The sequence below is a fragment of the Mobula birostris genome, chromosome 5 (assembly GCF_030028105.1).
Source record: "Mobula birostris isolate sMobBir1 chromosome 5, sMobBir1.hap1, whole genome shotgun sequence".
Taxonomy (NCBI): Eukaryota; Metazoa; Chordata; class Chondrichthyes; order Myliobatiformes; family Myliobatidae; genus Mobula; species Mobula birostris.
In genome coordinates this window covers 61,175,603-61,199,947 of record NC_092374.1, presented here as the reverse complement: position 1 = coordinate 61,199,947, position 24,345 = coordinate 61,175,603, and the positions used below count along the sequence as shown (strand labels likewise).

General features: G+C 46.6%; 1 protein-coding gene across 2 annotated transcripts in view; it reads left to right on the top strand.

Annotated features, from left to right (window-relative positions):
- The window catches only part of LOC140197731 (coronin-2A-like), a 169,977-nt gene that overhangs the window by 59,294 nt on the left and 86,338 nt on the right, over positions 1-24,345 (top strand). The window contains exon 2 of one of the 2 annotated variants that reach the window (XM_072258118.1): positions 23,116-23,242. The exons of the other annotated variant lie outside the window; for it this stretch is intronic. The gene's annotated coding sequence lies outside the window, so the exon portion shown is untranslated. The remainder of the gene's footprint in view (positions 1-23,115; positions 23,243-24,345) is intronic. 2 annotated transcript variants of the gene reach the window in all.

The following is a 24,345-nucleotide window of genomic DNA, read 5'->3' as shown; positions in this document are numbered from 1 at the left end:
ATTTTGAATAATTTGAATTCGTCACCTTCACTCCCAATAGATTCTCTTTAATTGTTTCTTTTCCATTGATAAATTACAGTATTGATCTGTAACCTCCAGGATGTATGACTTTTATCTTTTATTCACCCTTCCATATAAAAGGATTTAATCTCACAGAATTGGCTTTGCTCCACGAAGTACTTTATAACAAGGCCTTCTTTGTTTGTGATTCCTTCATCGATACATTTAAACTTGACTGTTCCAAGATCATGCCAGCCATTAAGTTTACCAGCCCTTGTAAATTTGATCACACCAAAAACTCTGCTGTCCAGGTCCCAAGTCCTCTTTCTCCCATCGCCTCATTGGCTTTTTGGCCTACACTGGATTTCAGTTTGGGAATGCCTTGATATTATAACGAAGTATAATATTTCGGCTGTAACAAAACCCAATTTCCCTCGGGATCAATAAAGTATATCTATCTATCTATAATGTTTAATTTTCCTAACTCAGAATCCTCCATGTTACTCAGGCCACAGGGCACACTAATAAAAGCATACTGGTTATCTTTGATTTTATTGTCCCAAGCTCTGGAATTTCATCACTAACCTTCCCCATCTTTCTTTCTTAAAGGTTCTCCTTAAAACTTGTTCCTTTGACCCAAATTTTGGTTATCTGTCCTGACATGTACTCTGTAGCTATTTTATTAGGTACACCTGTACATTAATGCAAATATCTAATCAGCCAATCATGTGGCAGCAACTCAGTATATAAAAGCATGCAGGTATGGTCAAGTGGTTCAGTTGTTGTTCAGACCTAGCATCAGAAAGGGGAAGAAATGTGATCTAAGTGACTTTGCTTGCAGAGAGTGGCGTGAAAAGCAAAAGAAAAATCCAGTGAGCGGCAGTTCTGTGGGTGAAAACATCTTAACAATGAGAGAGGGGGAGGAGGAAGATGACCCAACTGGTTCAAGCTGACAGCAACTCAAATAACCACACATTACAACAGTGGTGTGCAGAAGATCACAGCACACAACATGTCGAGCCTTGAGGAGGGCAGCCAGCAGAAATCACATACACTGAGTGGCCACTTTATTAGGTATAGAAGATACCTAATCAGGTGGCCATTGAGTTAGTGTAGAGTAATTTAAGGTTGATCACACAGCTGTGAATTGCCTTGGGATGCAAAGACACCGAATGGATGACAGATGCTGTTGTGCCATCGATAATACACAACATCTCAGTAGAAGATGTGAGATCAAACGTAGAAACACATTAGACTGGAATATTGGTGAAAAGGAGAGCATTTAATTTCTTCAAATATTTTGATTGGGATTTACAGAGTTATAGCACACCTGGATTCAAATGAATTTATAGAAATGCACTCATTTTGAGGTTTGATAACATTTAAAGCCTTGGTTTCTATTGCAGGCTATAAAACCTAGATCAGACCTTTGTTTGTTATTGCATCAGTGCCTTGTACTAAGCCAACAGCAACATTTTTTTTGCTGGGAGGGGAATGAATGATACAAGGTAATTGGCAAATAAATAGGAAGGAAATTGGGAGCTTTTTTTTACTCAGGGAAATCATGATCTGAAATAATAAAATTGGCTGAAGCAGATTCAATTGAAAGTCTCAAGGGAGTTGGGTAATATTTTGGATAAAAGAATACTGTGCTATGCTGCTAGAACAAAGGAGAGATGGACTGATCTGATGCTGAATACGTTTTATGTGTCCCACAGACGGAAAATGCTTTCTCTACAATACTTCTATTTGAAAATGGAACTTTAAATGGTTTGGTGAAATGGTCAGCTGAGCCCCTCCCATGATACAACCAAGTAACAAAGCCCCCACTGTTGAAATCCTAATGCATGCAGCCTCAGCTCTGCACTGAAACTGTGCTTGGAAGTAACGGACTGTGAGAGTGTCATTGGTACTGATACTGGTTTGTAGTTGTCACACTTTCCATGATACAGTGGAAAAACTTAGTTTTGTAAGCCATCCATACAGATCCTCTCAAAATGTAAGTATTTTGAGGGAGTACAAGCAGAAATCAACAAAAGAGTGCAGAATGGTGCTACATATAAAAAGAAAGTGCACTGCAGGTGGACAATAAAGGTGCAAGAGCCATAACAAGGTAGATTCTGAGGTAGGAAGTTCGCCTTTACAAGGTGCTTGTTCCAGTTTCATATCATTGGGATAGAAGCTCCCCTTGACCCTGGTGTCACAAGTTTTCAAAGTGATCGACATTATTTTATGAAGGTGATGAGTTAATTTTTCCATTGATAGAATCTGGCCTGGTGGAACTTTAGAAAGTTGCCCCTATTCCTAATATTCCATGAGACTTCATTTTGGAAGGGGTGAGCTTTTTCTCCAGCATTTCCACTGATTATTTGATTTCAGGGAAGGTTCTGAGTGATGTCACATGGAAACTATTGCTATAGGGCAGGGGTGGCAAACCTACAGTATGCATGCCCAGGATGGCCGACGAAAAAAATGTATTGGGATATGGTGTGCGGTGCATTTCATCAAATCTTTAAACCCTACCCATAATAAAAAGATGTGTAATGATTATCTTTACTGCCAAATGGAGCAGCAAGTTTCATTACAGCCTAAGAGCAATGAGATGTTCTCAGCGGCTTGATGCCAGCAAGAGTACACATGACATTAGGTGATACCTCTGAAATCCTCAGGGCTGGTGTACACATCAGTATTTGGACAGTGGATTTTTGGACCAGCTGATGTTGGCTTTGCTCTGCTTATATTTTTTCTTCTGTCGTTGTGAGTGAACACTGGATATTCAGTGATAATAAAGGTAAAAGCTGTATTTGGTTTAGTGCCGCCATGAATATTTATTTTTCAATCATTTTTTAAAAGATTAATATTAATAATTTTGAACAGATTTCTAAAATGCTTGATTTCAATCAGTCTCGTATACTTTTATTAATTGTAAAACAATGAATGCATGTAAATAAGTAACAGGGCTCATCTTTTTCCCTCAGATTGTCCATAATTATTATTACTAATTCATTAATCAATAATAATCTCTGCTCAAAATTACCATTATGCACAAAATAACTTTTTCAGAATATTATTGCTAATTTGGACACACACACTCTCAAAAAGGATCGCCACCCCTGGAAAGCATGTCTAGAGTTTAATTATAGAGAATGATTTTTCATGACATGTAAGACGTACAATATATAATGACTGAGTAGGCAGTGTTTCTGTTGCCTGCGCTTGTCGGTTCAAATTCCACTTCAGGGATTTAAATGCATAGACCTTTTAGAGTCATAGAGTGTGGAAATGGGGTTCTTGGCCTACTGAATCTACGTTTACTCTAAACCCATTTTTTTAAAGTTCTTCCCACATTCTCATTACCCCCAGATTCACACCTACACCTTAGGGGTCATTTGCAGAATAAAGAGTCGAGGTTTTGGGGTGAGACCCTTCATCAGGACTGGAAAGGAAGGGGGGAGAGGTATACAAGTTGGAGAGTGATAGGTGAAGCCAGGTGAGAGGGAAGGTAGGTGGATGGGGGAGGAGGGGATGAAGTGAGAAGATGCTCTTTACCCTTTCCACCTTAACAAGCTCCTGAACAGTCAGGTGTGGCTTACCCATTGAAAGAAATTTCTCACCGTACACCACACGCTCTGCACTGCACCTGGATAGCAGCACCTTGGTAAGTCAGAAAAACTGCTACCTTTTTTCCTTCAGGAATCTTCTCTTTTTTTTATTAAGAGCAGAAGAAAATATTCTACTCTTGGATAAAATGTATCTCTAATCAATTTTTGCAATGCTGCTTGTGGGAATTTGCTGTGTACAAATTTCCTGCATTACACTAGTGACTACATTCATACCAATTTCTCCAGAGCAGTAGGGAATGGGTTGGGCATGAATCAGATTAGTACACTTTGGGAGTTTTCTTTCAATGATTATCGTTAGTTTGGCCAGTGTTGAGTATTTTCTGTTACACAGATAAAAATTCTAAGCAAACTGCAACAAGGACCTTAAATAATACCTGATCAGAATTGTGCTTTGCTGCTCCCTATCAATCTGAAACCCTCTCCTCCTCTCACCCTCCCCTTACCCCAGCTCCTTTCCTGTTTAGAGTTTTTCTCTTTATTTTTCTCTCTCTCTCTTTCCATTGCTCCCTTTTTAAACACAAGGGAACCAATTATATGGCAAGGCATAATGACTGTTTTAGTTTTTTAACTGTCTCCATTATGGCCGCTCTTTGCTTCTTGTAATAGATTAACCATTACCCAAACAATGACAAATAAGCAATGTTCGAGACCTGCTTGTCTTCCCAGAAAGGGGCGTGCAGTTGAATTTTAACCTGTGCATTTTAACCTAGTGTGAAGCTGCGATCTACCTAATGTAGGAATCAGCTTTAATCAATGAGTACACACCAGTGTTAATTTGGGAGGCTCTTTTGGTGAATATGAAAGGTAACTGAGGGTGGAGTTGGCAGGGGTGTGGGTGGTTCCACTGGTCAGTGACTGGGGTTAGGGAGGGAGTAGTGTGGGTCTAACTGCATTAATTATTCTTCTCAATCTTTTTGAATAAGTGCAGTAAGTATTCAGGCGTTAGGATTAACCTTTGTACTCTGACCTGTTAACAGACTGACCTGAAAGCAGAATTTGCAAACATATTGAATGGTTTCTTTAATGTTTTTCAGCCTGTTTAGTATGGATCAAGGCTGGGGTATGCATGACTAATGTCAGGAGTAGTCTGCAAAATTGATTTGAAAGTAATATTGGCCACATTTGCCCCACCCAATGTATGACGATTTAAATTAATTGGGAAATGATACAAAGGTGAATTCCTTGTAAATGTGATACTGTAGGCTGTTCATTTTGTGGAGGTTTAGCAACGTCTAAAATAGTGGCAGGAATTTCTTTTCTATTTAAAAAAAACTCCAATCCAAGGAATTTTCATTTTTGTTGTTAATCATTTCTTTAGTTTCTAAAATTGTGACTAAAGAGCAGGTCAGAGCTGGGCATCCTGAGCGTGTCCCTGTCTTCCTGAATCTGCACAATTTCACTGTTACAAGGGACAAGCCAGGAATATGATGGATAAGCTTCACTTGCCTATATGTCTGTAAAATAATGTCCGTACAGGATAAAGTGACCTACTTAATTTGGACTCCAAACATTCATTTCCTCCATCAGTAGTGCTCAGTGGCAGTAGCATTTACAAAATATACTGCCGTTACTCACCGCGGTGACACGACAGCATATTTCAATCTCGCCAATTCTTAATGACCACAAACTCTTAATGACTTGGACATTAAGAGTATCATGGCTTGCAGCGGGATCTGGATCAGCTGGAAAAATGGGCTGAAAAATGGCAGATGGAACTTAATGCAGACAAGTGCGAGATGTTGCACTTCGGTAGGACCAACCAAGGTAGGTCTTACACGGTGAACAGTAGGGCACTAAGAACAAAGGGATCTGCGAATACAGGTCCATAATGCACAGAAGGAATATGGAGCACTATGGTCCTGGTGCAGGTTGATGGGAGTAGGCAGTTTAAGTGGTTTGGCACAGACTAGATGGGCTGAAGGGCTTGTTTCTGTGCTGTACTCACATATGGTTTATGAACACAAGAAAGGTTGCTTGCTCATCCATAGATTAACAAAAGAACCAGAGATGAAGAAATGAATCTTTTCTCACTCAGCAAGTTGTTATAATCCAGTACCCCATCTCTATTAGGATGATACACTGGCGACTTTTAAAGTACGATTAGATAAGTTCTTGAAATAGAGACACTTCAGATGAATATAGGTCTACGACAGTCAAATAGGATTAATTGCAGTGTTCTACGAAGAGGCAAGCACTAACATGACAGGCCAAGTTGGCAGCCTCTTGTGCAATATTGCGCTGTGATTCCTATACCCTACCCCATTGAAGCTGAAACTGATCAACCATTCCCCAGGACCTGAGAGGAGGTGAAGATCAATCAGAAAATATACTTCCTCATTTATTAATCTAATGCTAATAAATAACCTCATATCATTAAAATGCATGTGCCCTTTAATTTAGTACATTATAACTTGTTTATATGTGGTAGATTGCTGAATCAAAACTATTTGACTATTCTTGCATTTTCATACACCGATAGGAAAAGATGCTGATTGGTGAGTTAAATTGGCCACTGTAAAATTGCCTCTAGAGTCTAGGTGAATGGTTGAATCTGTAGAAGGATGTAGCAGAACTTGAAAGGGATTATTATACTGTAGCTTGAAAGTTCAAAGTACATTTATTATCAAAGTATATAACCAGTGTATCTTAGTGATATAATGATATAGGTCACCATGAAACCCGTTCAAAGAAAAACATCAGCCCCTCCCACCATGCTCAAAACAAAACAAATCACGCATGGCAACAAAAAAATGAGCGAAACGCAAAATCAAGAGGTGTATTTCAGTTCAGCTCAGTGTTCATTATCTGCAGGCCGCCCCAAATCAAAGACTGCCGAAAATAGGTAAATGGGTGATTGATGACTGGTGCAGACTTGGTGGGCCAAAGGGTTTTATCCCATGCTGTATCCTTCTCTGACCCTATGTTTGCAGTGTGCTTTCCACAACTTTACAATGAAACAGCTGCATTTTCACTGTAATAAGACAATAGTTGTAGCAGACAGGTTGTGCTCAGCAAGCTTTCACAAACTTTAAGATTCAAAATTCAAAATCCAAGTTTCAAAGTTATCTAGAAGCATAAAGTGAAATGCATCATTTCCATTAGCAATTAATACACTCGAAGTTGTGAATGGGGCAGTCCACAAGTATTGCCACACATTCCGGCGCCAACATAGCATGCCCACGATGCTTGTTAGAACAACACAGAAACACAAGAAGCAACAAACAGCAGCAGCAAAAGCAAACCCCATTCAGCCTCCAGCGGACACAGATTCAGGCCTCCAGACACTGGGCTTTGACCACCCCAGTGGACTCGCAGAGATTTGCAGACTCGGCTCCAGTCAACGGATCTCTACATCCCGACTTCCAGTTCGTCCTTGGGCCTTGATCCTTGGCATTGTTCCCAGGAGATGCCGATTACCAAAGGCTGAGCCTCACAATCTGGGATCAGCAGTGGCAGGAACCTAAACATCAGGCGTTGAACTCCAGCTTCAACGATTCATGAACCCAGGGAGTTATTGGAACTTGTTCCTCGGAACTCTGACACTGGACCACCCCCCACCCTCCCGACAATTCACTGACCTGTGGGGGGAGAGTAGCCTTTGTCCAATCTCTGCGGGTCTGACATCCAAAATCCAACTACAGATGTCTTAACGTTCATGTTACACATCTTTGAAAACGGAGCAGAGACATGGACTCTGGCCTGACCTCTAATCCCCCACTTCCATGTTCATAAAGTCCTTATCTGATCCCTAACTCTCCTCTCTGTCCCCAAAACAAATCTTAGAACCTAAAAAAAAACAATTAGAAAATAACAATTAAGTAGTAGCTAAATCTCAGCTGTGACACAATGGATGTCACAGCTCGGCACCATCATGAACTATCTTTTTACGTATTTAATGTGAAAAGGCCATGTAAACCAGTTTCAGATGTTGATTAAGGGCTGAATGCTGGCTTGGATATTGGAGAGTACCCATGCTCTTTGGAGTGGTGATCGTGGAGTCCTTTGAGTCTTGCCAAAATAGCAGACACGACTTTGTTAAATGTTTAGAAATGCGGTTAATGGAGGCTGGGCTGTACCCATACAACACACACAAAATGCTGGAGGAACTCAGCAGGCCAGGCAGCATCAATGGAAAAGACTACAGTTAATGTGTCAGGCTGAGACCCTTCGGCAAGACAGGTCTTGGCCCGAAACATTGACTGTACTCTTCACCATAGATGCTGCCTGGCCTGCTGAGTTCCTCCAGCATTTTGTGTGTGTTGCTTTGATTTCCAGCATCTGCAGATTTTCTCTTGTTTCTGGTGTACTCATTATTGTTTAATTCACCTGAAGTGGGTTTACACCTCTTTAAATCATAGGTTGGTTCTTGAGCCTGCTCCTTTATTCAGTAAGATCCTTACTGATTTTCTACATCCACACCATTTTCCTGCACTGTCCCCTTACCCTATGTTTCTTCTGATGTCCAGCTATATACCGATCTCCTTTTGAAGCCCAATCAACGTCTATGACCTAGCAACACCTTCAAGGTACAAAGCAGCTCACAGGGGCAATCTTCCAACTAACTTTGACCCTATACTATACAAAGTGGTATGAGGCCAGCTTAATCAAAAGCAAAGGTTTTATGGTTTGGCGAGAGATTTGGAGAGGCCTTGGCTGCTGGGTCAAATGATGCTGTTCTGGATCTTGGATGCTGGGATCCCTGCCGGGTGGATGGCTAGTGATGGGGGCACGGAGCATTTTCGGGCCTGGGGACTCAGTAGACTTGATGAGCCAAAGGGGGTAGGAAGTCAGCACTTGTGATTAGGACTGAAGCGCACGAGGGGTGAAACAGAACGTTAGGGTTTGGATGAACCCGGCAAATCCGTGAATGGTTGTGCAGACAACAGAGTTTATTGCAAAGATGTTTGCCATTAAAATTTGCCAGCAAGTCCGTAAAGCTTCCAGGTAATTCCTGTACAGGATCTTGACCTGAAACATTAAATTGAACCTTTTACCTCCAAAAATGCTGCTTGATTGGCTGAGTTCTTCCAGTTCTTCGTTCCAGATTCTCACATCTGCAGTCTCTTTTGTCTGCATTTTAAGGTAGCCTGTGCAAAGTGAAGGATGGGAGCCTTAAAGTGCCTCCATGGATGACAAGTAATGGTCTCAACAGTTTATAGGACACATAATCCCACCAATTTGTCGGCTAATGATTACGTCAACTCACATAATTTTTGAGTGCTGTTATTTTTCACGAGCTGCCATCTGTTACTTGCTGTCATCCCTGTCCTCCTCCTCCTTAAATCAAGATCAAAGAAAGAGAGGCATCTGTCACATCTTTCAGGGAGTCAGAGAATCCTTCATCATCAGTGAAGTCCCTTTGAAGGTTCACATAGCTGCAGTGTCAGAAATAAGGCAGAGAAAAGGAAATTGGGAGAATAATTGGAAAGTTTGTTACTGCAGATGCTGGAAATTGGATCAACAATCTGTCGGAAAAACTCAGCTGGTTGAGCAGCACCAGTGGGAAGAAAAGAATTTTTGACATCAGGAAAGAAGTTTTTACTGAATAGGGCAGGGAAGAGCACTCCCCAGTTCCGAATGCTGGTTCTCCCCAGCGTACGACTGGGTTCCATTCCTCAGACCTGTTCATAACCCAAACAGTCTATAGGATGGGGTGGGGCAATATAGCAGTCCGGAAGCTGAACTGAAAAATGCCATTTCCAACAGGCAACTGGGTCCTCGGCACGGATGCTCTGCCACTCACATACTCCTCACACAGTCCGTCTGACACTCACATACTCCTCACACACTCCCTCTGACACTCACATACTCCTCACACACTCCCTCTGCCACTCACATACTCCTCACACACTCCCTCTGACACTCACATACCCCTCACACACTCCCTCTGCCACTCACATACTCCTCACACTCTCCCTCTGACACTCACATACTCCTCACACACTCCCTCTGAAACTCACATATTCCTCACACGGTCCCTCTGACACTCACATACTCCTCACACACTCCCTCTGACACTCACATACTCCTCACACACTCCCTCTGACACTCACATACTCCTCACACACTCCCTCTGACACTCACATACCCCTCACACACTCCCTCTGACACTCACATACTCCTCACACACTCCCTCTGAAACTCACATATTCCTCACACGGTCCCTCTGACACTCACATACTCCTCACACACTCCCTCTGACACTCACATACTCCTCACACGGTCCCTCTGACACTCACATACTCCTCACACACTCCCTCTGACACTCACATACTCCTCAAACACTCCCTCTGACACTCACATACTCCTCACACGGTCCCTCTGACACTCACATACCCCTCACACACTCCCTCTGACACTCAAATACCCCTCACACACTCCCTCTGACACTCACATATTCCTCACACGGTCCCTCTGACACTCACATATTCCTCACACGGTCCCTCTGACACTCACATACTCCTCACACACTCCTTCTGACACTCACATACTCCTCACACGGTCCCTCTGACACTCACATACCCCTCACACACTCCCTCTGACACTCAAATACCCCTCACACACTCCCTCTGACACTCACATATTCCTCAGACGGTCCCTCTGACACTCACATATTCCTCACACGGTCCCTCTGACACTCACATACTCCTCACACACTTCCTCTGACACTCACATACTCCTCACACGGTCCCTCTGACACTCACATACTCCTCACATGGTCCCTCTGACACTCACATACTCCTCACACACTCCCTCTGACACTCACATACCCATCACACGGTCCCTCTGACACTCACATACCCCTCACACCCTCCCTCTGACACTCACATACCCCTCACACACTCCCTCTGACACTCACATACTCCTCACACACTCCCTCTGACACTCACATATTCCTCACACACTCCCTCTGACACTCACATATTCCTCACACACTCCCTCTGACACTCACATACTCCTCACACAGTCCCTCTGACACTCACATACTCCTCACACGGTCCCTCTGACACTCACATACTCCTCACACACTCCCTCTGACACTCACATACCCCTCACACACTCCCTCTGACACTCAAATACCCCTCACACACTCCCTCTGACACTCAAATACCCCTCACACACTCCCTCTGACACTCACATTTTCCTCACACGGTCCCTCTGACACTCACATATTCCTCACACGGTCCCTCTGACACTCACATACTCCTCACACACTTCCTCTGACACTCACATACTCCTCACACGGTCCCTCTGACACTCACATACTCCTCACACGGTCCCTCTGACACTCACATACTCCTCACACACTCCCTCTGACACTCACATACCCCTCACACGGTCCCTCTGACACTCACATACCCCTCACACCCTCCCTCTGACACTCACATACCCCTCACACACTCCCTCTGACACTCACATACTCCTCACACACTCCCTCTGACACTCACATATTCCTCACACACTCCCTCTGACACTCACATATTCCTCACACACTCCATCTGACACTCACATATTCCTCACACGGTCCCTCTGACACTCACATACTCCTCACACGGTCCCTCTGACACTCACATACTCCTCACACACTCCCTCTGACACTCACATACTCCTCACACACTCCCTCTGACACTCACATACCCCTCACACACTCCCTCTGACACTCAAATACCCCTCACACACTCCCTCTGACACTCACATATTCCTCACACGGTCCCTCTGACACTCACATATTCCTCACACAGTCCCTCTGACACTCACATACCCCTCACACACTCCCTCTGACACTCACATACTCCTCACACGGTCCCTCTGACACTCACATACCCCTCACACACTCCCTCTGACACTCACATATTCCTCACACGGTCCCTCTGACACTCACATATTCCTCACACGGTCCCTCTGACACTCACATACTCCTCACACACTTCCTCTGACACTCACATACTCCTCACACGGTCCCTCTGACACTCACATACTCCTCACACCGTCCCTCTGACACTCACATACTCCTCACACACTCCCTCTGACACTCAAATACCCCTCACACGGTCCCTCTGACACTCACATACCCCTCACACCCTCCCTCTGACACTCACATACCCCTCACACACTCCCTCTGACACTCACATACTCCTCACACACTCCCTCTGACACTCACATATTCCTCACACACTCCCTCTGACACTCACATATTCCTCACACACTCCCTCTGACACTCACATATTCCTCACACGGTCCCTCTGACACTCACATACTCCTCACACGGTCCCTCTGACACTCACATACTCCTCACACGGTCCCTCTGACACTCACATACTCCTCACACACTCCCTCTGACACTCACATACTCCTCACACACTCCTTCTGACACTCACATACCCCTCACACACTCGCTCTGACACTCAAATACCCCTCACACACTCCCTCTGACACTCACATATTCCTCACACGGTCCCTCTGACACTCACATATTCCTCACACGGTCCCTCTGACACTCACATACTCCTCACACACTCCCTCTGACACTCACATACTCCTCACACGGTCCCTCTGACACTCACATACCCCTCACACACTCCCTCTGACACTCAAATACCCCTCACACACTCCCTCTGACACTCACATATTCCTCAGACGGTCCCTCTGACACTCACATATTCCTCACACAGTCCCTCTGACACTCACATACTCCTCACACACTTCCTCTGACACTCACATACTCCTCACACGGTCCCTCTGACACTCACATACTCCTCACACACTCCCTCTGACACTCACATATTCCTCACACAGTCCCTCTGACACTCACATACCCCTCACACACTCCCTCTGACACTCACATACCCCTCACACACTCCCTCTGACACTCACATACTCCTCACACACTCCCTCTGACACTCACATATTCCTCACACGGTCCCTCTGACACACATACTCCTCATACAGTCCCTCTGACACTCACATACCCCTCACACACTCCCTCTGACACTCAAATACCCCTCACACCCTCCCTCTGACACTCACATACCCCTCACACACTCCCTCTGACACTCACATACTCCTCACACGGTCCCTCTGACACTCACATATTCCTCACACGGTCCCTCTGACACTCACATACCCCTCACACACTCCCTCTGACACTCACATACTCCTCACACACTCCCTCTGACACTCACATATTCCTCACACACTCCCTCTGACACTCACATACCCCTCACACACTCCCTCTGACACTCAAATACCCCTCACACACTCCCTCTGACACTCACATATTCCTCACACGGTCCCTCTGACACTCACATATTCCTCACACGGTCCCTCTGACACTCACATACCCCTCACACACTCCCTCTGACACTCAAATACCCCTCACACACTCCCTCTGACACTCACATATTCCTCACACGGTCCCTCTGACACTCACATATTCCTCACACAGTCCCTCTGACACTCACATATTCCTCACACGGTCCCTCTGACACTCACATATTCCTCACACGGTCCCTCAGACACTCACATACTCCTCACACACTTCCTCTGACACTCACATACTCCTCACACAGTCCCTCTGACACTCACATACTCCTCACACGGTCCCTCTGACACTCACATACTCCTCACACACTCCCTCTGACACTCACATACCCCTCACACGGTCCCTCTGACACTCACATACCCCTCACACCCTCCCTCTGACACTCACATACCCCTCACACACTCCCTCTGACACTCACATACTCCTCACACACTCCCTCTGACACTCACATATTCCTCACACACTCCCTCTGACACTCACATATTCCTCACACACTCCCTCTGACACTCACATACTCCTCACACGGTCCCTCTGACACTCACATACTCCTCACACGGTCCCTCTGACACTCACATACTCCTCACACGGTCCCTCTGACACTCACATACTCCTCACACACTCCCTTTGACACTCACATACCCCTCACACACTCCCTCTGACACTCAAATACCCCTCACACACTCCCTCTGACACTCACATATTCCTCACACGGTCCCTCTGACACTCACATATTCCTCACACGGACCCTCTGACACTCACATACTCCTCACACACTCCCTCTGACACTCACATACTCCTCACACGGTCCCTCTGACACTCACATACCCCTCACACACTCCCTCTGACACTCAAATACCCCTCACACACTCCCTCTGACACTCACATATTCCTCACACGGTCCCTCTGACACTCACATATTCCTCACACAGTCCCTCTGACACTCACATACTCCTCACACACTTCCTCTGACACTCACATACTCCTCACACGGTCCCTCTGACACTCACATACTCCTCACACACTCCCTCTGACACTCACATACTCCTCACACGGTCCCTCTGACACTCACATACCCCTCACACACTCCCTCTGACACTCACATACCCCTCACACACTCCCTCTGACACTCACATACCCCTCACACACTCCCTCTGACACTCACATATTCCTCACACGGTCCCTCTGACACTCACATACTCCTCATACAGTCCCTCTGACACTCACATACCCCTCACACACTCCCTCTGACACTCAAATACCCCTCACACACTCCCTCTGACACTCACATATTCCTCACACGGTCCCTCTGACACTCACATACTCCTCACACGGTCCCTCTGACACTCACATATTCCTCACACGGTCCCTCTGACACTCACATACTCCTCACACGGTCCCTCTGACACTCACATACCCCTCACACACTCCCTCTGACACTCACATACCCCTCACACACTCCCTCTGACACTCACATACCCCTCACACACTCCCTCTGACACTCACATACCCCTCACACACTCTCTCTGACACTCACATACTCCTCACACACTCCCTCTGACACTCACATACTCCTCACACTCTCCCTCTGACACTCACGTATTCCTCACACGGTCCCTCTGACACTCACATACTCCTCACACGGTCCCTCTGACACTCACATATTCCTCACACGGTCCCTCTGACACTCACATACTCCTCACACACTCCCTCTGACACTCACATACTCCTCACACGCTCCCTCTGACACTCACATACTCCTCACACACTTCCTCTGACACTCACATACTCCTCACACACTCCCTCTGACACTCACATACTCCTCACACACTCCCTCTGACACTCACATACTCCTCACACGGTCCCTCTGACACTCACATACTCCTCACACACTCCCTCTGACACTCACATACTCCTCAAACACTCCCTCTGACACTCACATACTCCTCACACGGTCCCTCTGACACTCACATACCCCTCACACACTCCCTCTGACACTCAAATACCCCTCACACACTCCCTCTGACACTCACATATTCCTCACACGGTCCCTCTGACACTCACATACTCCTCACACGGTCCCTCTGACACTCACATATTCCTCACACGGTCCCTCTGACACTCACATACTCCTCACACGGTCCCTCTGACACTCACATACCCCTCACACACTCCCTCTGACACTCACATACCCCTCACACACTCCCTCTGACACTCACATACCCCTCACACACTCCCTCTGACACTCACATACCCCTCACACACTCTCTCTGACACTCACATACTCCTCACACACTCCCTCTGACACTCACATACTCCTCACACTCTCCCTCTGACACTCACGTATTCCTCACACGGTCCCTCTGACACTCACATACTCCTCACACGGTCCCTCTGACACTCACATATTCCTCACACGGTCCCTCTGACACTCACATACTCCTCACACACTCCCTCTGACACTCACATACTCCTCACACGCTCCCTCTGACACTCACATACTCCTCACACACTTCCTCTGACAGTCACATACTCCTCACACACTCCCTCTGACACTCACATACTCCTCACACACTCCCTCTGACACTCACATACTCCTCACACGGTCCCTCTGACACTCACATACTCCTCACACACTCCCTCTGACACTCACATACTCCTCAAACACTCCCTCTGACACTCACATACTCCTCACCCGGTCCCTCTGACACTCACATACCCCTCACACACTCCCTCTGACACTCAAATACCCCTCACCCACTCCCTCTGACACTCACATATTCCTCACACGGTCCCTCTGACACTCACATATTCCTCACACGGTCCCTCTGACACTCACATACTCCTCACACACTCCTTCTGACACTCACATACTCCTCACACGGTCCCTCTGACACTCACATACCCCTCACACACTCCCTCTGACACTCAAATACCCCTCACACACTCCCTCTGACACTCACATATTCCTCACACACTCCCTCTGACACTCACATATTCCTCACACACTCCCTCTGACACTCACATATTCCTCACACACTCCCTCTGACACTCACATATTCCTCACACGGTCCCTCTGACACTCACATATTCCTCACACAGTCCCTCTGACACTCACATACCCCTCACACACTCCCTCTGACACTCACATACTCCTCACACGGTCCCTCTGACACTCACATACCCCTCACACACTCCCTCTGACACTCACATATTCCTCACACGGTCCCTCTGACACTCACATATTCCTCACACGGTCCCTCTGACACTCACATACTCCTCACACACTTCCTCTGACACTCACATACTCCTCACACGGTCCCTCTGACACTCACATACTGCTCACACCGTCCCTCTGACACTCACATACCCCTCACACGGTCCCTCTGACACTCACATACCCCTCACACCCTCCCTCTGACACTCACATACCCCTCACACACTCCCTCTGACACTCACATACTCCTCACACACTCCCTCTGACACTCACATATTCCTCACACACTCCCTCTGACACTCACATATTCCTCACACACTCCCTCTGACACTCACATATTCCTCACACGGTCCCTCTGACACTCACATACTCCTCACACGGTCCCTCTGACACTCACATACTCCTCACACGGTCCCTCTGACACTCACATACTCCTCACACACTCCCTCTGACACTCACATACTCCTCACACACTCCTTCTGACACTCACATACCCCTCACACACTCCCTCTGACACTCAAATACCCCTCACACACTCCCTCTGACACTCACATATTCCTCACACGGTCCCTCTGACACTCACATATTCCTCACACGGTCCCTCTGACACTCACATACTCCTCACACACTCCCTCTGACACTCACATACTCCTCACACGGTCCCTCTGACACTCACATACCCCTCACACACTCCCTCTGACACTCAAATACCCCTCACACACTCCCTCTGACACTCACATACCCCTCACACACTCCCTCTGACACTCACATACTCCTCACACACTCCCTCTGACACTCACATATTCCTCACACGGTCCCTCTGACACTCACATACTCCTCCTACAGTCCCTCTGACACTCACATACCCCTCACACACTCCCTCTGACACTCAAATACCCCTCACACACTCCCTCTGACACTCACATATTCCTCACACGGTCCCTCTGACACTCACATACTCCTCACACGGTTCCTCTGACACTCACATATTCCTCACACGGTCCCTCTGACACTCACATACCCCTCACACACTCCCTCTGACACTCACATACTCCTCACACACTCCCTCTGACACTCACATATTCCTCACACACTCCCTCTGACACTCACATACCCCTCACACACTCCCTCTGACACTCAAATACCCCTCACACACTCCCTCTGACACTCACATATTCCTCACACGGTCCCTCTGACACTCACATATTCCTCACACGGTCCCTCTGACACTCACATACTCCTCACACGGTCCCTCTGACACTCACATACCCCTCACACACTCCCTCTGACACTCAAATACCCCTCACACACTCCCTCTGACACTCACATATTCCTCACACGGTCCCTCTGACACTCACATATTCCTCACACAGTCCCTCTGACACTCACATACCCCTCACACACTCCCTCTGACACTCACATACTCCTCACACGGTCCCTCTGACACTCACATACCCCTCACACACTCCCTCTGACACTCACATATTCCTCACACGGTCCCTCTGACACTCACATATTCCTCACACGGTCCCTCTGACACTCACATACTCCTCACACACTTCCTCTGACACTCACATACTCCTCACACGGTCCCTCTGACACTCACATACTCCTCACACGGTCCCTCTGACACTCACATACTCCTCACACACTCCCTCTGACACTCACATACCCCTCACACGGTCCCTCTGACACTCACATACCCCTCACACCCTCCCTCTGACACTCACATACCCCTCACACACTCCCTCTGACACTCACATACTCCTCACACACTCCCTCTGACACTCACATATTCCTCACACACTCCCTCTGACACTCACATATTCCTCACACACTCCCTCTGACACTCACATACTCCTCACACGGTCCCTCTGACACTCACATACTCCTCACACGGTCCCTCTGACACTCACATACTCCTCACACACTCCCTCTGACACTCACATACTCCTCACACACTCCCTCTGACACTCACATACCCCTCACACACTCCCTCTGACACTCAAATACCCCTCACACACTCCCTCTGACACTCACATATTCCTCACACGGTCCCTCTGACACTCACATATTCCTCACACGGTCCCTCTGACACTCACATACTCCTCACACACTTCCTCTGACACTCACATACTCCTCACACGGTCCCTCTGACACTCACATACTCCTCACACACTCCCTCTGACACTCACATACTCCTCACACGGTCCCTCTGACACTCACATACCCCTCACACACTCCCTCTGACACTCACATACCCCTCACACACTCCCTCTGACACTCACATACCCCTCACACACTCCCTCTGACACTCACATATTCCTCACACGGTCCCTCTGACACTCACATACTCCTCATACAGTCCCTCTGACACTCACATACCCCTCACACACTCCCTCTGACACTCAAATACCCCTCACACACTCCCTCTGACACTCACATATTCCTCACACGGTCCCTCTGACACTCACATATTCCTCACACGGTCCCTCTGACACTCACATATTCCTCACACAGTCCCTCTGACACTCACATACCCCTCACACACTCCCTCTGACACTCACATACTCCTCACACGGTCCCTCTGACACTCACATACCCCTCACACACTCCCTCTGACACTCACATATTCCTCACACGGTCCCTCTGACACTCACATATTCCTCACACGGTCCCTCTGACACTCACAGACCCCTCACACGGTCCCTCTGACACTCACATACCCCTCACACCCTCCCTCTGACACTCACATACCCCTCACACACTCCCTCTGACACTCACATACTCCTCACACACTCCCTCTGACACTCACATATTCCTCACACACTCCCTCTGACACTCACATATTCCTCACACACTCCCTCTGACACTCACATACTCCTCACACGGTCCCTCTGACACTCACATACTCCTCACACGGTCCCTCTGACACTCACATACTCCTCACACGGTCCCTCTGACACTCACATACTCCTCACACACTCCCTCTGACACTCACATACTCCTCACACACTCCCTCTGACACTCACATACCCCTCACACACTCCCTCTGACACTCAAATACCCCTCACACACTCCCTCTGACACTCACATATTCCTCACACGGTCCCTCTGACACTCACATATTCCTCACACGGTCCCTCTGACACTCACATACTCCTCACGCACTCCCTCTGACACTCACATACTCCTCACACGGTCCCTCTGACACTCACATACCCCTCACACACTCCCTCTGACACTCAAATACCCCTCACACACTCCCTCTGACACTCACATATTCCTCACACGGTCCCTCTGACACTCACATATTCCTCACACAGTCCCTCTGACACTCACATACTCCTCACACACTTCCTCTGACACTCACATACTCCTCACACGGTGCCTCTGACACTCACATACTCCTCACACACTCCCTCTGACACTCACATACTCCTCACACGGTCCCTCTGACACTCACATACCCCTCACACACTCCCTCTGACACTCACATACCCCTCACACACTCCCTCTGACACTCACATACCCCTCACACACTCCCTCTGACACTCACATATTCCTCACACGGTCCCTCTGACACTCACATACTCCTCATACAGTCCCTCTGACACTCACATACCCCTCACACACTCCCTCTGACACTCAAATACCCCTCACACACTCCCTCTGACACTCACATATTCCTCACACGGTCCCTCTGACACTCACATACTCCTCACACGGTCCCTCTGACACTCACATATTCCTCACACGGTCCCTCTGACACTCACATACTCCTCACACGGTCCCTCTGACACTCACATACCCCTCACACACTCCCTCTGACACTCACATACCCCTCACACACTCCCTCTGACACTCACATACCCCTCACACACTCCCTCTGACACTCGCATACCCCTCACACACTCTCTCTGACACTCACATACTCCTCACACACTCCCTCTGACACTCACATACTCCTCACACTCTCCCTCTGACACTCACGTATTCCTCACACGGTCCCTCTGACACTCACATACTCCTCACACGGTCCCTCTGACACTCACATATTCCTCACACGGTTCCTCTGACACTCACATACTCCTCACACACTCCCTCTGACACTCACATACTCCTCACACGCTCCCTCTGACACTCACATACTCCTCACACACTTCCTCTGACACTCACATACTCCTCACACACTCCCTCTGACACTCACATACTCCTCACACACTCCCTCTGACACTCACATACTCCTCACACACTCCCTCTGACACTCACATACTCCTCACCCGGTCCCTCTGACACTCACATACCCCTCACACACTCCCTCTGACACTCAAATATCCCTCACACACTCCCTCTGACACTCACATATCCCTCACACACTCCCTCTGACACTCACATATTCCTCACACGGTCCCTCTGACACTCACATATTCCTCACACGGTCCCTCTGACACTCACATACTCCTCACACACTCCCTCTGACACTCACATACTCCTCACACACTCCCTCTGACACTCATATATTCCTCACACGGTCCCTCTGACTCTCACATACCCCTCACACACGGTCCCTCTGACACTCACATACCCCTCACACTCTCCCTCTGACACTCACATACTCCTCACACACTCCCTCTGACACTCACGTACCCCTCACACAGTCCCTCTGACACTCACGTACCCCTCACACGGTCCCTCTGACACTCACATACTCCTCACACACTCCCTCTGACACTCACATACCCCTCACACAGTCCCTCTGACACTCACATACTCCTCACACACTCCCTCTGACACTCACATACCCCTTACACAGTCCCTCTGACACTCACATACTCCTCACACGGTCCCTCTGACACTCACATACCCCTCACACACTCCCTCTGACACTCACATACCCCTTACACAGTCCCTCTGACACCCACATACTCCTCACACGGTCCCTCTGATAGCCAAGCGCTCCCGACATTCTGCCCTTCCACCAGCAAGCTCTGCCTCTCCAGCAACAGACACTGCCTCAGCACCTTTGCCTGAACTGCCTTCTGATATGGATGCGCCCTGCCAAATGTCACGAGCTCCCCTTGGCAATGTTCTCTTTGCACTCTCTCTGACAGTTTGACTGCCTTTCAGGACAAAGCTGGACTGCAAATGTGGTTAAATATAATTATCACTCACAGCCACCTGCTGAATGAGGTTTTGGAAATATTCCTACATCCTCTGCTCCTGCCCTCACCCCTCAGCACCCTGGTGAGGAGGCACAGGTGGGGCCTGGGGTTTACAGGTGTCACACTTCAGGACGTTGCTTGTTATTACAAGCCTGAGTAACAGCGATTAAAAGTGTGATCGTTTCATTAGGTAGTGATGAGTTTTATGTTAATGATGAGATATTATTGAAGCAGAAACTCAGCACCTGGCAAAGACACAGTGAGTGCCCTGGTGGAAACCTTCCTGGATGAGGTTCAATGACAGGGCGAACTGTGTGTATGTGGGGAGGGAAAGGTTTTGATTTGTAATTCAGTCAATTTCTGCATAATGTTTTAAGTCGAGTAGAACTCAATCTGAGAACAGGCTAAATTCTTAAAGTTGGATTTTAAGTGGAAAAATAAGTTGAAAACCATCATGGATTGCAACATGTGCAAATAGATCATCATAATAAAAACAAACTGTAGATAGGAATGACATAATTTACAGCAACAGTTTATCTCCCGAAGATAAATCAGATTTCATAAATGAACAATAATGTATTGATTTGCTATTTCGTTCCAAGTTTGTTTCTCTCTTGTGATGTAGAATGTTTTGAGTTGACTGCAGTTTCCTGCATCTTGATAAATCTGAATCATTCTGTGAGTTGTAAACTTCATTCTGTAAATTTGATTCAGTCTTACATTGAAAAGTTTGTTAACTACAAGTTAAGTACATGAACAATTTAATTCAAATAAGGCTATTGCAGATCATTTATTAATCATTAAGGACTTTGAGTGTATTGAACTTTGGTTAGACTGGATTTGGGGGTACACTTGAGCTACTCTGCATGTTATAAAAAGGACTTAAGAGGACTTAAGGTGTAATGGACTTCTCAGATAAGGCTAGAACTGAGTATTCAATCAAAATTCAATACATCTGATTCCAGTCTCTTCAAAGGAAACAGTGAAGAGGTGACCCAATAGAAGTCTTTAAAACTTGTGGAGCATCCAAAAAGAAGCCATAAGACCTCCAGTGGGAATTCCAAAAGAAAAATCATGACCATAATTTATAATATGATCCTGGGTGGAATTATTCAGACGAAGAGCTGAGACCTATTGAAAGGAAAGTAAGATAAACACGCAGGGAGAGACAAGTAAACTATTGCCAGGGGTTGGAAGAACAGGTGTGAACCAGGCTTGTCTCCATATTGTAAACGCAGTGTTCTAGACATGTGGTTGTATGGGCTGCTTTTTCTTAGTGCTACATAATTGAAAATTATTTTCCTGTGCTGAATGCAGCAACATTTCCCCCAAAATGGTGTCACCCACATGGGTGGTGCAAAACTAATCCTTGCGAGTTCTCTCCTCTCTTGACCTTCATTTTGAAGCCATACCTTGCTGATGGGCCAGTGACTAAAGGTTGGCCATTCATTTAGCTGTTAAGTGTGTCCCTCCCCCCAACCCCCCATCTCTGGAATTCTTGTGTCTCCCTAGCTGGCTAAATCCAACTGGAGAGACACATGTCCTGAATTTTATTGTTGGTTACTGACCTGAGAGTTCTACTGGACCAACCATCCAATCATTGACTTGTAAAATAAAATAAAATCTTGATTTTGCAGTAATAGAACTGTGTACTTGAAAATGGAGATGAAGAAAACCACTGGCTTAAAATTAGTTCATGTTAATGTCACACATTTGAAACTACATAGCTGCAAAGGTTATCGGAAATAAATGTTTTTACAGAAACTTGAGATTACCTGTTGCGTATTTTAGGATTCTGAAGCTGATGACATTTGAGAGGAGACGTGTTTAAACCAGTCAACATCCAAAGCCTTCCCGGTCAACGATTGCACCGTGCAGCTGTAATCCTGGGATTCACTCAACTTGAAACTTCTGCAAGGTTTGATCTTTTTTCCTCTAAACTTTGGATCAGGGTTTTGAAAATTATTCTTCTCACTCTTGGCAGCTTTTTGTTTGTGGGAAGTAGGGTTCTGCCCCTCCAGCAATGCTTTGAGCTTGTGAGAATTATTTTCCTTGTCACTGCTGCATGCAAATCTTGAGGAGGGAGGGGTTGATCGGGAGGAGGGTTGTGCAGTGGTGGTGTTTTAATTTTCTCTGAACTCTGTTCAAACTTCAAAATAAGTTTTATTATCAAAGTACATACTGTATATGTCACCATATACAACCTTGAGATTCATTTTCTTGTTAGCATATTCAACAAGTCTATAGAATAGTAAGTATAACAGAATCAATGAAAGAGCGCCCAACTAGGGTGTTCAACAAGAGTGCAGAAGACAAGAATCTGCAAATGCAAATATAAATAAATAGCAATAAATATCGAAAAAGTTAAATGAAGCGTCCTTGAAAGGAAGTCCATTAGTTGTGAGAACAGTTCAATGATAAGGCAAGTGAAGTTGAGTGTAGTTATCCCCTTTTGTTCAGGGCCCTGATGGTTGAGGGGTAGTAACTAGTCCTGAACCTGGTGGTGCTAGTCATGAGACTCTTGTACCTTCTTCTAGATGGCAGCAGCGAGGAAAGAGCATTTCCTGGGTGGTGGGGATCCCTAATGATGAATGGCAGCATTTCATGTAGATGTGCTCAATGGTTGGGAGGGCTTTACCTAGGATAGACTGGGCTGATTCCGCTACTTTTTGTAGGATTTTCCATTCAAGGTCATTGCTGTTTCCATACCAGGCTATGATGCAGCCAGTCAATATACTCTGCACTAGACATCTATAGAAGTTTGTTAAAGTTTTAGATGTCATGTCGAATCCCAGCAAACTTCTAAGGAAGTAGAGGCACTGTTGTGCTTTCTTTGTAATTGCACTTACGTGCTGTGCCCAGGACAGGTCCTCTGAAATATTAACACGTAGGAATTTAAAGTTGCTAGCCCTCTGCGTCTCTGGTCCTGTGATGAGGACTGGCTCATGGACCTCTGGTTTCCTTCTCCTGAAGTCTATAATCAATTCCTTGGTCTTGCCGATATTGAGTGAGGGCTTGTTG